Here is a 16,054-nt window from a genome sequence, read left to right as displayed (position 1 = left end):
CATCAGAGTCAGAGTCATGTTGCCTGGTCCTTATGTGATTGTAGTGTTTGAATAATTGCCTTAGGCAGATGTTTTTCATTTTTCCCAGAACCATGATTTTAGGTAGAAAAACACCTAGCAGTGACATAGCAAACGTCATGTCAAAAACGCTAAGGTAAAATCTGGCACTAAATAAGGAAGGTGATTTGACTCCAAAATGTAATGAAAACCTTTACAAATTGAATTTTTCCATATCTTGTATAGACAATTTAGGCCTGAGATGGTAGGTTTGGTCACTTCTTAAGCGTTTGCAGAAAACCTATTGTTTGCATTCATTGTGCTAAATTTGCAGGAATTACAGAGATATATCAGACAGTAGTGCGAGATGATGGGTTTATAAATAATAATAATAACAACACAATGCCAGATAGAAGGAGTGCCCCGTAGAAGGCATTCACAAAGAGGTGTAGGAGTTGAGAGAAATGTAATGGCTAGTTGTGATCAGCACCTTGAAGGACTAGTTGAATCTCAATTGGCAGATTTGGTGAGAAGAAGGTAGGGTAAACTAAGCAAAGAGAAATGTATGAGGAAAGGCCCAGTCAGGAACATGTAAATGAAGCAGTACATAAAGAGGGGTCATGAGGAATGCAGCTGGAAAGAGAGGTCACGGGTAATCATGGAGGCCTCCAATACCATGCTACAGAATTAGGAATTTATTTGCCAGTTAAGCCAATAACATGATCATGAACATCTTCAAAATGGATCAGAAAAAGATATCCACAGTAAGATCAGAAAATAAGGAGCTACATCAACCAGGTGATACTCCAGATTCATGACGCAGGAAGCTCTTTTGTTCAATCGAGAGGCACTTTTCTATTTAGGAAAAAAATAGGTAAAACCTCTTTGCTATCATTATTTGTTTTTGTAATTTGGAACATCGCTTTCTTTTTGAATTAAATTAAATTATTTATTTATTTTAATTTACATCCAAGTTAGTTAGCATATAGTGCAATAACAATGATTTCAGGAGTAATTCCTTAACGCCCCTTACCCATTTAGCCCATCCCCCCTCCCACCACCCCTCCAGCAGCCCTCTGTTTGTGGAACTTTGCTTTCTCCNATTATTTGTTTTTGTAATTTGGAACATCGCTTTCTTTTTGAATTAAATTAAATTATTTATTTATTTTAATTTACATCCAAGTTAGTTAGCATATAGTGCAATAACAATGATTTCAGGAGTAATTCCTTAACGCCCCTTACCCATTTAGCCCATCCCCCCTCCCACAACCCCTCCAGCAACCCTCTGTTTGTGGAACTTTGCTTTCTAATAAGGTTTTGAGAAGACCTAAGGATTAACAAATTAATGCATAGAGAAGAGCTTTGCAAACAGTAAGTCTTTTATTTATTTATTTATTTATTTACCAATTAAATTCCAGTATTGTCAACATCTAGCGTTATATTAGTTTTAGGTATACAATATAGTGACTCAAAAATTCTATACATTACTCAGTGCTCATCATGATAAGTGTAATAGAGTCCTATTTATTTCTTTCGTCTCAAGTAACATGAAACAATCATTTACATGAGTGGAAGAATAATATAACAGTAAGGACATGGAAGAGAAGTATTTTATTGTATAAAAACTAATAATACTCTTGAGGACTAAGTAAAAGAGGAGGAGAGAAAGGATGGCACATAGGGAAGGAGATGGAAGAAGTTGAACAGGGAAGACAGTAGGAAAAAGGAAGATGGGGAAGTAAGGAAGGCAGGTTGATAGAGGTAGACGGGGTCCAGAGAGAGAGACACAGGGTGGGTAATGCTTAGGTACACAGCAGGCAGGAACTTCAGAACATCCTTCATTTGTTCACTTTTTTCTGCTAACAACTCCTCTTCCATCGCTGGCACTGTCCCCAAGGTTCTGAGCTGGGCACTTCTCGCTCCTCTCCAAATCAAGGAATAAAGAGAGGTTATATTTAGGGGTTATATTTAGGTCATAGTTCATGGTGACTCTCAAGACTCTCAACAGCCTATGAACAGATAGCAGTCTTAGGAATTACCTACTTTTGCAAAAGGCTTTATACATGTATAATTTTACTGCAAAGACCTTTCGCTTCTCAAAGTGACTTCATATCTACTATCTCCTTTGAGCTTCCAGTTATGTAGAACAAGCATTCTTATTCCCTCTGTGCAGACAGAAGAGGAGAGATGGTTGTAAGGTCTTCCTGAGTAAGTGACATCCATCTCCCAAAAGACCATCGGTGGCCATTATGATGTCACACTGGTAGAAACTTGAGGATACGAGTGGATCAGATATCTGGAGATTGAGTGGAAACTATCTCAAGTCTGGATAAACACCAATAACATTTAAAAATCAATGATTATATAACCTATCCTTTTTTTTTCTTTGGGGGGGGGAGTACAGTTTATTATAGTGAAAAAGGTGTTAGGGTAAGTGGGAAGATCTGAGTTGTAATAGTAATAATGATATTATTAGCTAATAAAGATTGCTACATTTAATTAGCGCTTATGCCAGACACTGTGCTAAATCCCTTCAATGCGTTATTTCCCTTCCCTTCCACCGAAACTGTCTGAGTTCAGCACTGTTTTTTTGCTAAGTGATAGAGCTAAGGTTTAGGGAGCTTGAGTAATTTGGCCAAGCGTTTTAGCTCAGGTTCTGTATCACTAAAACTATTTACAACTTCTTTGGGTCTCTTACTTCCTTACAAATTACACGTGTCATTTCTAAGACGCCTTGAAACAGAATGAAGATACACTTTATACATCAAAGAAGACAGTCTGATACACAATGTCAGGGGTTGCTAAACTTTTTCTGTAAAGAACCAGAAAGGAAACACTTTCAGCTTTTCAGGTAATACCGGCTCCGTCACAGCTGCTCAGCTCTGCTGCTGTGGGGCAGACACTGTCATGACAATACCCAGGACAAGCATGACTGTGTTCCAATCCAACTTTAGTATGGACCCCGACATCTGAATTTGGTATAATAATACCAAATTATTCTTCGCTTTCAAGCCATACAAAAACAGGTAGGGAGATGATTTGGCCTGCAGGCCAGATTTGCAGAACTTTATGTAAAGATGTCAAAGATATCTATGTCCACAGAAAAGCTTTCCTAGAAAACAGCTGCATCTACGAAACAGACATGATTGATAACATTGTTTCTAAATGATCAGGAAGGAAGTATTTTTCAAGTAGAAGAAACTATTTCATCTATTCTCATCAATAACCACGGCCTCTGCAGTGCCTTATAGTTGTGTTATGTACCATGTTAGAAGGACTTGCTGGAGTGGTGCCTGGGGAGCTCAGTTGGTTAAGCGGCTGACTTGTGGTTTCAGCTCCAGTCATGATCTCACCATTTGGGAGATCAAGCCCCAAGGTGGGCTCTGTGCGGACAGCTTGGAGCCTGCTTGGGATTTTCTCTTTCTCTCTCTCTCTCTGCCCCTCACATGTGCATGTACTCTCTCTCCCTCTCTCTCTGCTCCTCACATGTGCTCGTACTCTCTCTCTCTCTCGAAATATATATATAAATTTTTTTAAAGAAGGAATTGCTGGAACACCTCAGAGTCTATATACCCTGGGACTAGATGGGATCAGAAGCTAAGGCCAAATTGATCCTGAAGGCAAGCTCCAGAAAAAAACTTCTAGGTAAAGAAAGCATTGTTGATAAATTCAGAAAGAGTTGGTTTTTTATTTTATTTTTTTATTTAATTTNCCCCTATGCATCAGCACTCCTGGATCCCTTGGGTAAATCCCCTAGCAGTGCTATTGCTGGGTCATAGGGGAGTTCTGTTGTTAATTTCCTGAGGAACCTCCATACTCAGAGGGGCTGCACCAGCTTACATTCCCACCAACAGTGTAGGAGGGTGCCTGTCTCTCCACATCCTCGTCAGCATCTAGAGTCCTCTGATTTGCTCATTTTAGCCAAGGAGTTGGTTTTTTAAAAATAAAAGCATTAAACAGGCATTTAATGAAATTAATGGATAGTTTTTGAGCATCTCCAATTATGGGTCTCGTTCTCCTCAAGGTAGTCAGGCTCCTGGCAGCAGTGGACAAACTGGTTTGGAGGCAGAGTCAGTAGAAGTGATCGTGAATGTACTGTCCTCGATGGCTTTGTCTCCACACATGGTCCCCTTGATGATCTCCCGGTCATTAGCACCTCAGATTACAATATCTGGAAACGAGAATGCCCGTCAGCACTCTCTAATCCAAGCACACGCAGGCTCCTGTGCACCTGCACATGTTTTGTGAGATGAGCTCCTGGCTGGAGTTCAGTCATTGGATTGGCTTCATTAATCTCTCAGGCATTCTGGTGTGAGAATTCTTTCCATTTTTTTTTGAGACCCTGACCAAAGGAGTTGGTTTGTGACCACCTACTACTGTACATGTAAATATCTTATACAGGCATTAGATGTAGGATGTCCTGTTGAGACTTAAGAATAGGTCTCATTCCTGGAGGTAGTGGCTAATGGGAAGGCATCTCCCCGAGAAAGCACTCGATGCCAAGGTCTGTCATCTGTGGAAGAAGCAAGAAATGGGAATCTGAATTCTGTCTCATCCCACAGAAGAGTCTCACTTTTCCTGGACCCAGCCTTCTGATGGCCTGACTTTGAAGAGGAAGAGGAAGGGTGCCAGGTAAGTGCTCTTGTGGGGTAAACACAAGAATGGAGCCTCAGCAGGAAGAAAGGTCAAGAGTACATTTTGTTCAAGCAGGCCACATTTTTTAAGTTTATTTACTTATTTTGAGAGAGAGAGAGAAAGAGAGAGAGAGAGAATGAGCTGGGGAAGGGTGAGAGAAGGAGAACAGAGGATCTGAAACAGGCTCTTTGCTGACAGGCTAGAGCCTGATACGGGGCTCAAACTCGTGAACCGTGACATTATTACCTGACCCGAAGTCGGATGCTCAACCAGCTGAGCCACCCAGGCGCCCTGAGCAGGGCACATCTTATAAGCAGATTATGGTACTCTTTGTTATGCTCTTTATTTGTTTCATTACCCTGGACTTTAGCAAATTCTGATATAAATGTTCCAGACTTGCTTCAGGATTGCTGTGAGTTTTAAAAGCAAACGTGTCAAAGCCAAGGTGTTAAAAGGAGAGCAGTGCCCCCCTGAGGCCAGGTCATGCTGGCAGCAGTAACCAGCGAGGTCCCCAAGGGACTGTGCAATGTGTCTGTGGAGAATCACCCTCCCGGTACCACTCCTGCAAGATTGGGAGTTGGTATAAGATGCAGAAGGCCATCTTCCTCCTTGTACATCCTCCAAATTTTCTACACTCTTTTGCAGAGAAGCATACTTATGTAGTATGAGATGGTAGCGTGTATATTAGGCATAGACTGGAGTCTGTGTGCCCTCAGGCAAGTTACTCTACCTCTCTGTGCTTTGCTCAATGGTCAAATGTGTATAATTGTACTTTCTGAAATGACTTATTCAAAGGATGCAATAAGTTAATATGTAAACTTACCTACCACCGTGCCTGACTCATAGTACATCCTCAGTACACGTTTCCTGTTATTACTATAGTATCTCGTTTTTTATCTGCCTGATTAAATGGGACAAAATGATCTTATTCCCTGGGTCTTCTGACTTACTGTAAAATAAGTAAACTGTGGTAAAGCTATGGACATCAGTCCCTAAGGTCCTGCCGCCAGGCCAAACGCTGAAAACTGACCAATTTTACAACATGGTTCTTGTCCTCTGGGTGCTTACAAACAAAATGGGAAAGGCCGACGTGTAAGATGAATGGTGGCCACACTGTGTAATAGCCTTGGTGGTGTTGGGTAGGATGTTTTGCGCAGCTTGCTCAGGCTCAATTTCCTCTTTTGCAAAATGGGGATTATAATAGCAACTACCTCATAGGGCTGTTATGAGAACTAAACGGGTTAATAAACGTGAAGTGCTGACAACAGTGTGGATGCGTGGTAGGTGCTGGTTGTCAGCATATGTTACCATGAAGTGGTGCTTGGACGATGACGCGTCAACTGGTAGAGCAGAGGTCCGAGGGGAGGCCACTGTGCGCTGGAGCAAGGACAGCCTTCACGACTGGAATAAGACTTGAACTGAGGTTGTGGGTTGGGTTGGATTGGGACAGGCAAAGACCAGTTGAGGAAGAAATAGTATTAGCAAACACACGAAGAAGGAACTTGGCAGGGACATTTGTTATTACAGACTGCCTTAGTAATTCCCACATGACAGAAACTTCTTTGAGAACTGCAATGTGTAATAAATGGATTTAAGTGCTTAATGAATATTTTCTGACTTGCAAAAGAGGTTGGATACTCTGAGTTACTTCTCTCTGAAAGTGATTTCATGTCAGTTTCTTGGCTTCTACAGAATTCTATAGAATTGTTGGTCTGGAACTAGCTTAGGCAGTTATGTAGTTGGGGGGAACATGGAAGAATTTGTAGCTGTAGGATCCTATTTTGACAGCAGATGGCTCCATTACATATAGGTAAGGAAAGTGGCATGATGGTCGACATAGGAATCCTTTCTTCCCTTCATTTGCGTGGTTATCACATATTGTGTATCATTGAGGCTGAATTTGGAAGTAATCCCTCTCAGTGATTTTTTTTTTGTATGAAAGATGATATTAGTGCAGCAGAAGGAGCTTCCTTCTTAGGAGCTCTGCTTACCTCTAAGGAGAACAACCTGATTATTGTTCTTTCTGGGAAGGAAAGTCACATACTTGGCAATACCTATTCCGTTAATTCTCTCATAGAGGTTGCTGTTCAGCCTCAATACTACCTTACTTATACATGCTGTAGACAGCACACATGTGGTCTTCCAGCCATTCCAACGTGTTTTAGTAATAGCACGGATCACACACCAGGAAACTTTCATTTCACCTTTCTTGATATTTAGACTCCACAGACCTCAGCTTCAGCTCAGTCAGTATCAGGAGTAATAGCCCTACTGTCTCTTTCCACCACGTGGGCGTTGGTAAACACACTTGATAAACTCCGCCCCATCCCAGCACATTTTCCCATGATATTTCTCCGTATCAATTTGACCTTTGCTAGTGTCCTTTGCTTGGCGTACTGCTGGAGAACGTACACAAATGCAGCAAATCTCGGCCATTGCAGATTTAAAATAACAGGATTACAGTGTTGGGAGCTTACTTAGGGCTCCCCCTTTTTATGGTTTTCTAAAATGAGGAAACAAGCAAGGTTACCTCGTCCATCACTTCCACCTTTGCCTCTGTAGGCCAGTCTTAGGTCTGCCTTCCCTGCAGATACCGTATCGACTATCTTATGTATTCCATGAGCTGCACCCAGAATGTTTTATATAGGATAGGCTGGGGACTTGTCTAGAAGCTATATTCACTTAGCACACTGCTGTTTCTACTTTGATGTGTTTATGAGGGAAGTAAGATGAGTCTAAAGCTCTCGTCCCAAGCCACCCCTTGTCTCCGCTACTATACTGTGCTCCTTGGCCTCCTTGCCCAACATGGTAATTGTGAAGTTTGTTTCAATGAGAAGATGGAGAATATGAGGCTGGAGTGTTTCCTCACCACAGCACCCTCTGTTCTTACCCTCTCAGCCTTTCCAATCCTTCTTAACCTTTACTGAATCATAAAACTCTTTGAGGATCTGATAAAAACCATGATTCCTCTCTCCAGAAAAAAAAATGCCCATGTACACAACACTTTGAATATAGTATCTGGTCCATACAGCCTTAGAAGCTCCCTATGCACCTCTGATTAAAACTCTGTCTTAGGGCACCTGGGTGGCTCAGTCAGTTAAGCAGCTGACTTCTGCTCAGGTCATGATCCCACAGTTGGTGAGTTCGAGCCCTGTGTCAGGCTCTGTGCTGACAGCTTAGTCCCTGGAGGCTGCTTCGGATTCTGTGTCTCCCTCTCTCTCTCTGCCGCTCTCCTACTCATGCTCTGTCTCTCAAAAATAAATAAATGTTAAAAAAATTAAATTTATTTAAAAAAACATAAAACTCTGTCTTAGGAAAAGAGATATTTTTTCCTTAAGAAACAAAAACAAACAAAAAACAAACAAGCAAAAACACACAAAAAATGGGGCGCCTGGGTGACTCAGTCAGTTAAGTGTCCAACTGCAGCTCAGGTCATGATCTCGTGGTTTGTGGGTTTGAGCCCCATGTCAGGCTCTGTGCTGACAGCTTGCTCAGAATCTGGAGCCTGTTTCAGATTCTGTGTCTCCCTCTCTCTCTGACCCTCCCCTCCTCATGCTGTCTCTCTCTTTCAGAAATAAATAAAACATTAAAAAAAAAATTTTTTTAAACTCACAAAAAATAACCGCTGTATCACATTCTTTCTTTATGATATTTTCTTTTCTTACAATAATTGTTAGCACTTCTTTTTTTAAAAAAAATTTAACGTTTATTTATTTTTGAGAGACAGAGATAGAGCACAAGTTGGGGAGGGGCAGAGAGAGAGGGAGACACAGAATCTGAGGCAGACTCCAGGCTCTGAGCTGTCAGCACAGAGCCTGATGCTGGGCTCAAACTCACAAACTGTGAAGATCATGACCTGAGTTGAAGTCGGACGCTTAACCAACTGAGCCACCCAGGTGTCTCAGCATTTCTTAAGTGCTAACCTTGATTCCGGATCTCTCCCAAGGGCTTTCTGTACATTAAATAACTTGATGATTACAAGGACCATATGGTCAGTAGGCACTGTTGTACTGATGAGAAAAGTAAGACTCACGGTGTTCAAGTAGCTTTTCAAGATCATATCCAAATCCTTAATCACTCCACTCTATTTATATGGCTCTTTTCTAGCACATTTATCTTAGTAGGTTTAGATGAGCAGACACTATCTGAAAAGGCCATGTATTAATTTCCTCTGGCTGTAGTAATAAATTCACATAAACTAAGTAACTTAAAACAACAGAAATTTATTTTCTCACAGCTTTTAGAGGTCAGAAGTCTAAAATAAAGGTATCATACGGCACCACTCCCTCCGGAAGCTTTAGGAGAAAATCTGTTTCTTGCCTGTTCCAGCTTCTGGAGATTGTTGGCATCCTTGGCTTGTGGCTACATCTCCCTCTGCTCCACCTTCACATTGCCTTCTCCTAATCGTGTCTGCATTCTCTTCCTTTGCCTCTCTCTTAAAAGGATACTTGAAATGGTGTTTAGGGTCCCCCTGGATAATCCAGGGAAATCCGCCTCACTCTCTCCTCCCTCAGGGTCTTTAACTTAATTACATCTGAAAAGACTCTTTTTCCAAATAAGATAACATTGATAGGTTCTAGAGCTAAAATGCCAAGACTGGATGATAATATATGTAAGCAGTTTTTAACTGGGGGAATGATAGTACCTCAAGAACACATGTCATAGATTAAATTCAGCCTTGAGAGCGGTTTCCAGAGCAGTGTTTCTCAACTGTGGCTACACACTATAACCACTTGGGCATCTTGGAGACATACCAATGGAACCTGTACTGGATGAATTGATTCAGAATCTCTGGGAGAGGGGCTTGAGCACCAGTACTTTTCCAATGGTCCTCAAAATTAATAAAAGATATGCAAACATATACACAGGAAACTATAAAATATTTTATTGACAGAAATTAAAGAACTAAGTAAATAGAAAAATATACCATGCTCATGCATTAAAAGACCCAATATTATACAGATTAATCTGTAGATTCTAGTTGATCTGTAGAAACCAATAAAAAGCTAATCAGTATTTTTGTGAAAATTAACAAAGTTACTTTAAGTTTATACTAGTGGTAAAAGCTAGGAAGGTCAAAGAGCTAAAAATAACCAATATCATCTTAATGAAGAACAATGGGTACTTTATCCTTACCAAGATTTATTACAGAGCTACGATTATTAATACAGTGTGGTATTGTGGCAAGGATGGATAAAAGCCTAGAATATAACATCCAGACAGGTCCATAACAACACATTTACACCTACTGACTTGTGGAAAAGGAGACACTGCAATATGATGAGGAGGAATGCTCTTTTTAAATAACTGGTGCAGGACCAACTGAATATCCCTATGGGGGGTGAGGGGATGGGGAAGAATATTTGCTTCTATTTCACACCAGCGACCCAAATCAGTTCACAGTATAGTAGAGATCTAAATGTGAAAGGCAAAATAATAAAGCTTCTAAAAGGCAACTTAGAATATCTTCATGCCGGGGCGCCTGGGTAGCTTAGTCGGTTAAGCGTCCGACTTTCGCTTCGGTCATGGTCTTGCGATTCATGGGTTCGAGCCCTGCATCGGGCTCTGTGCTGACTGCCAGCTCAGAGCCTGGAGCCTGTTTCAGAGTCTGTCACTCCCTCTCTCTCTGACCCTCCCCTGCTCACGCTGTGTTTTTCTCTCTCTCTCTCTCTCCTAGAAATAAATAAAACATTAAAAAAAATTTTTTTTTTAAATTTAAAAAAAGAATATCTTCATGACTTTGGGGATAGGTAAGCTTAAGTTTCTTAAATAAAACATAAAATGTATTAAGTGTAGAGAAAAAGATTGATAAATTAACCTCATTAAATTTAAATGTTTTGAAACTGACTGTTATACCTGCTACCAACTTCTTATGATAGATTTTTCAGTTCCTATTCTATTTTTGCTTTCCAAATTCCTCACCATCCTCTGCTTTCTCTATGTCTTTCAGACTTTGTTCTCATCACAAAGATCCTACCTTTATTCCTACCTTTTCTCATAATTTATCCTTCATGTCCTTGTTTGGGGAATTTCTATAATGTTAAAGAGTTTCTAATCTGTTCTACTGAGCCAAGTAACTTTATTAGTATCACATTCAAAATTTGGATTTACTAGTGATAAGAAAATTGTGGCATATCCATACAATGAAATACCGATCAGTCATAAGTGGGAATGAACTGTTGATATACACAACAACACGGATGAATCTCGAAACAATTATGCTACCTGAAAGAAAATAGAAGAACAAAAAATACATATTGTATGATTCCATTTGTATAAACATCTGGAAAATGCAAACTAATCTATTGAGACAGAAAGCAGATCAATGGTTCCGTGGGATGGGAGCATAAGGGAGGAATGAAAGGGAGATGACACTGAGATGGAAGGGAACTTCGGCCAGAGGGACTGATGATGTGTTCATTATCTTGATTGTGGTCATGGTTGCCTGGTTACATGCAATTTCTTGTATTAGAAGTCTTCAGCAATTCTAATATTGGTTAAAAATGATAAGTGTCAATAAATTATGACAACATTTTTGGTATTTTAAGTCATGTTTGTTTATTACTCAGCCAACAACATAGCTAATCTATTTTTATTTTTGCATGGTCAACATTCTTTTTATTTTAATTTTTTAAAATTTATTTTTAAAATTTACATCCAAGTTAGTTAGCATATAGTGCAACAGTGTTTTCAGGAGTAGATTCCTTACACGTTTAGCCCATCCCCCCCCCAAACCCCTCCAATAACCCTGTTTGTTCTCCATATTTAAGTCTCTTATGTCTTGTCCCCCTCCCTATGTTTATATTATTTTTGCTTCCCTTACCTTATATTCATCTATTTTGTATCTTAAAGTCCTCATATGAGTGAAGTCATATGATATTTGTCTTTCTCTGACTGACTAATTTTGCTTAGCATAATACCCTCTAGTTCCATCCACGTAGTTGCAAATGGCAAGATTTCATTCTTTTTGATTGCTGAGTAATACTTCATTGTATATGTATACCACATCTTTATCCATTCATCCGTTGATGGACATTTGGGCTCTTTCCGTACTTTGGCTGTTGTTGATAGCACTGCTATAAGTATTGGGGGTACATGTGCCCCTTTGAAACAGCACACCTGTATCCCCTGGATAAATACCTAGTAGTGCAATTGTTGGGTCGTAGCATAGTTCCATTTTTAATTTTTTGAGGAACCTCCATACTGTGTTCCAGTAATCTATTTTTTAATGTGTCTAATACACAAGTGTATCATTCTCCATTAGAATCAAAGACAGAATTTGTATATAATGCTGAAAAGGTGGGGAATTCCTTGCTGGATATGGTATTTCTTTTCTATTCACTACTTTTTCAAAGTGTGTGTCTCTGGACCACTTGAATTAGAATGACCTGGAATGTTTGTCAAAATGCAAATTCCCACACCAGAAATAGCGGGAACTTCCTTAATAAATAAATTAATTAATTAATGTCAGAGGCCGGCTCCGGCAGGTCCAGGGGTCCCTGAAGGATGGATGGTGTCGGCGAGAGAGAGAGTGAGAGAGCCCTGATATTCTTTCTGATCACCAGGCAGGCATCTCTGTCCTGTTGGTTTTGGTGTCTTTATTTAAAGGTTCAGCAACAACATGAAGTCAGAGAAAAGAAATTTCTTACAATGGGAGGCATTTTGTGATATCAATTGCAGAATTATTCCGACCAAGGAAATAACAGAATGTTCTTAGTGAAAAACAGGATAACATGTAAGTTAAATTGTATATAGATAAGCTAGGAGTCATTCAGTCTGGCTCTCAAGAGGATGAATGTTTCTGAATTGGTTTGTTTGTGGAAACTATCACGGGGGCCCTAAATGTGTCAGTCTTTGCACCTGGGTTTATGTTTTAGCTACTCTTATCTATCCTCATCCCAGCTGCCAGTGTTAAGAGAGGGTGTTTGTGGAATATAGGCCTCGAGGAAGGAACTGCTATGCTTCACCAATTAGCAAAGATCTATGTAGTAACTATGTTCTGCCCTTAACCCCAAAATAGGCTCTTTGTCTCGGGGCCAGGCTCAATTGTAATTTTTGTGTTCTTAACCCCCTTTATTATCTAAGTCTTGGATCTGCAAGGCCCATAGGAAGAGCCTTTTGACAATCATCCATAGAGCTTTCATCTAAAATCTCTTTTGTAAAGGCAGGAATATGCTTTTCCTTATGAGGTATCTGTGTTCAGAATATGGGTCTCATGTGGAATATTGTGAGGCCTGGTCAATACCAGCAGGCTCATCTCTGACATGAGCCAGTAGTAGCAGAAGGAGATACTAGTTATCGTTTCTCATGGCAGGAGCTGTGCAAACACTGCCATTTCCTTGCTGTAACTGCCATCCAGAGAGGCCGGTGTGGCTCCCAGCAAATTAGATATTTATTTTCAGCAAATACTATAATTAATGTGATAATATAAGCATTTCTCTGAAAATGATGGAGCTCAGTATTACCATTACTACTCCAACATCTAACCAGAAGGCCAAATTAGAAAACTAAGAGATGAAAAGACATGAAAGTAATGGAATAACTGATGGTACCTGATTTCAGACTTACTACAAGGCTACGGTAAACATGACCATGTGGCTTGGTCAAAGAATAGACAGATCAATGGAATGGAATAGAATAGAGATACCAGTAATATTTATCCACACAAATGTAGTCAGCTGATCTTTGACCAGAGGAGCAAAGGCAATTCAAAGGAGGAAGGATAATCTTTTCAACAAATGTGCTGGAATAAGTGGACATCCAGAAACATAAACACAAACAAATACAAACCTTAAACCTGTCACAAACATTAACTCAAAATGGATCATAGACCTAACTGTACAAAACTGTAAGACCTCCTAGAGGATAACATAGGAAAAAAATCTATGTGCCCTTGAATTTGGCAATAACTTTTCAAACAAAACAAAAGCATGACCCATGAAAGAAAACATTGGAAGTTGGACTTAATTAAAATTAAAAACTCTATTCTGCAAAAGAGCTGATTAAGAGAATGAAAAGACAAACCATAGACTGAGAGAGTCTTTGCAAAACACATATCTGATGTTTTTTTAAAAAAACCTATTTCTCAAAATATACAAAGAATTCTTGAAACTCAACAGCAAGAAAATAAACAACTTGATTTTTATTTATAGTTTATTTTTGACAGAGAGCATGCATGACAGAGGGGGCAGACAGAGAGGGGGAGAGGATCTCAATCAGGCTCCAAGCTGTCAGTACAGAGCCCAACTTGGGGCTCAATCTCGTGAGCTGAGAGATCATGACCTGAGCCAAAACCAAGAGTCAGATGCTTAACTGACTGAGCCACCAGGTGCCCCCAAACAACTTGATTTTTTTAAATGAGCACAAAATATGAATAGACTCCTCTCCAAAACAGATATCCAGATAACAAACAGCATTTGAAAAGATGTTTAGCATTATATGTCATTAAGGAGTTGCAAAATTAAAGCAATGAGATACTACTACACACCGCTTAGGATAGGGAAATTAGAAAATATTGACAATATCAAGTGCAGGTGAAAATGTGGAGCACATGAACTCTCACTCCTTGCTGGTGAGAATGCAGAATGAATTCTGGAAGAATAAAGGAAGAATTACTTCCAGTAACCTTGGAAGATAGTGTGGGAGTTTTTTCTGAAAATTAAACATACTTTTATAATACGAATCAGTAATTTCACTCTTTAGTATTTACCTAAAAGAGTGGAAACTTTTTTTTTTCAAAATTGTAGTTAAATTCTAGTTAGTTAACATACAGTGCAGTGTTGGTTTCAGGAGTAGAAGCCAGTGATTCATCACTTACATACAACACCCAGTGCTCATCATAACCACTGCCCTCAATGCCCCCATCACCCATCTAGCCCATCCCCCAACTGCCTCTCTCTATCAGCCCTCAGTTTGTTCTCTGTCTTTAAGAGTCTCATATGGCTTGTTTCCCTCTCTCTTCCCCCCCCACCACTTCCCATATGTTTATCTGTTTTGCTTTTTAAATTCCACGTATGAATGAAATTATATGGTATTATCTTTCTTTGACTTATTTCACTTAGCATAAGTGATCTGTTTTGAGTTAATTCTAGCTCCATCCACGTCATGACAAATGGCAAGATTTCATTCTCTTTGATGGCTGAGTGATATTCCACTGTGTTTATATACCACGTATTCTTTATCCACTCATCACTAAATGGACATTTGGGCTCTTTCCATAGTTTGGTTATTGTTGATAAAGCTGCTATAACATTGGGCTGTTCGTACTCCTTCATATCTGTATTTTTGTGTCCTTTGGGTAAATACATAACAGTGCAATTGCTGGATCATAGGGCAGCTCTAATTTTAGTTTCTTGAGGAACCTCCATACTGTTCTTCAGAGTGGCTGCACCAGTTTGCATTCCCACCAACAGTGCAGGGTGAACTGTTCTATATCTTCATGGTCAAAGGCAGTAGCCACTAGCCACATGTGGTAGGGTAACTGAGGAATTGAACTTTAAATTGCATGTAATTTTAACTAATTTAAATGTAAATAGATCATATGGTTGGTGGCTACCATATTGGACAGTGCAGGTATATTGATGAGGAGGCCAGATCAAGGAAGAACTTGCATCTCGTGTAAGGTGAACTGAATTTTTTCCTATAGTAATGGGAGGTCTTCAAAGGACCGTACATAGAGAACTATATGATCGGCTTTGCCTTTGGGAATGGAGCAGGCTGGAAGCAAAGGAAACATGTAAGAGATTCCAGTAATGGACCTCAGGACATAGTAGTTAGGGAAGGGAATGGCTATGAGACATGATTAAAAGGTAGGTTATATAGGCTTAGTGACAGATCTGAGTGTTAAGGATTAGGGAGGGAGAGAAGCAGGGTTACCCAAAGCAGGTTTGGGGCTGCTTAAATCACTGGACCTGTTATTAAGTCAAAGGCAACTCATCCTAATAAAGAATGAAGAGAGTGGGACTGGTTTGGAGAGAAGGTTGGTGTTAGAGATAATGAGCTTGGAGTGGACTGAGAAATCCAGGTGATACATCATTCCTTGCAGTGTGTCAGGAGGAACTGGCAATCCAACCTGCCTCATAGAGGGACAGTTGAAGGGAAATAACTTGATGGATCTTTGGCCTTTATTTGGTCATAAGAAGACAGCTGCTGAAAGTGGAATGTAGCTCTTTTATAATTTCAGCAAACTTGGAAGGGGAGCCAAAAAATTCCTCCTCACAAAAATGAAGACATATGGGCTATAGAGCAAGGTGAGCTCCTTGATAATTGAGAAAATAATCTTCTTTTAATAAGGATCCAGATTGTACCAAATTAAAGTCCACCTTGGGAGCTATGCATTGGGGTCCCCATCATGGGAGGAAATAACAAAGATGAAATTCAATCTGGAATCATTTCCTCCCCTCCCCCCTCCCCCCATGCCCAC

The 16,054-nt window shown here is 40.0% G+C and overlaps 1 protein-coding gene across 5 annotated transcripts in view; it reads left to right on the top strand.

Annotated features, from left to right (window-relative positions):
- CFAP206 (cilia and flagella associated protein 206) overlaps positions 1 to 16,054 on the top strand; it is a 72,970-nt gene that overhangs the window by 18,306 nt on the left and 38,610 nt on the right. For 3 of the 5 annotated variants that reach the window (XM_077750303.1, XM_077750305.1, XM_077750302.1), the window contains exon 3: positions 4,560 to 4,629. The exons of 1 other annotated variant lie outside the window; for it this stretch is intronic. The gene's annotated coding sequence lies outside the window, so the exon portion shown is untranslated. The remainder of the gene's footprint in view (positions 1 to 4,559; positions 4,630 to 16,054) is intronic. One more of the 5 variants, XM_077750308.1, reaches the window with a different exon arrangement.

The sequence above is a fragment of the Crocuta crocuta genome, unplaced genomic scaffold (assembly GCF_008692635.1).
Source record: "Crocuta crocuta isolate KB4526 unplaced genomic scaffold, BGI_CrCroc_1.0 scaffold9, whole genome shotgun sequence".
In the NCBI taxonomy this organism is placed as follows: domain Eukaryota; kingdom Metazoa; phylum Chordata; class Mammalia; order Carnivora; family Hyaenidae; genus Crocuta; species Crocuta crocuta.
The sequence above is the reverse complement of the archived record's forward strand: the minus strand, read 5'-3'. Positions and strand labels throughout refer to the sequence as shown.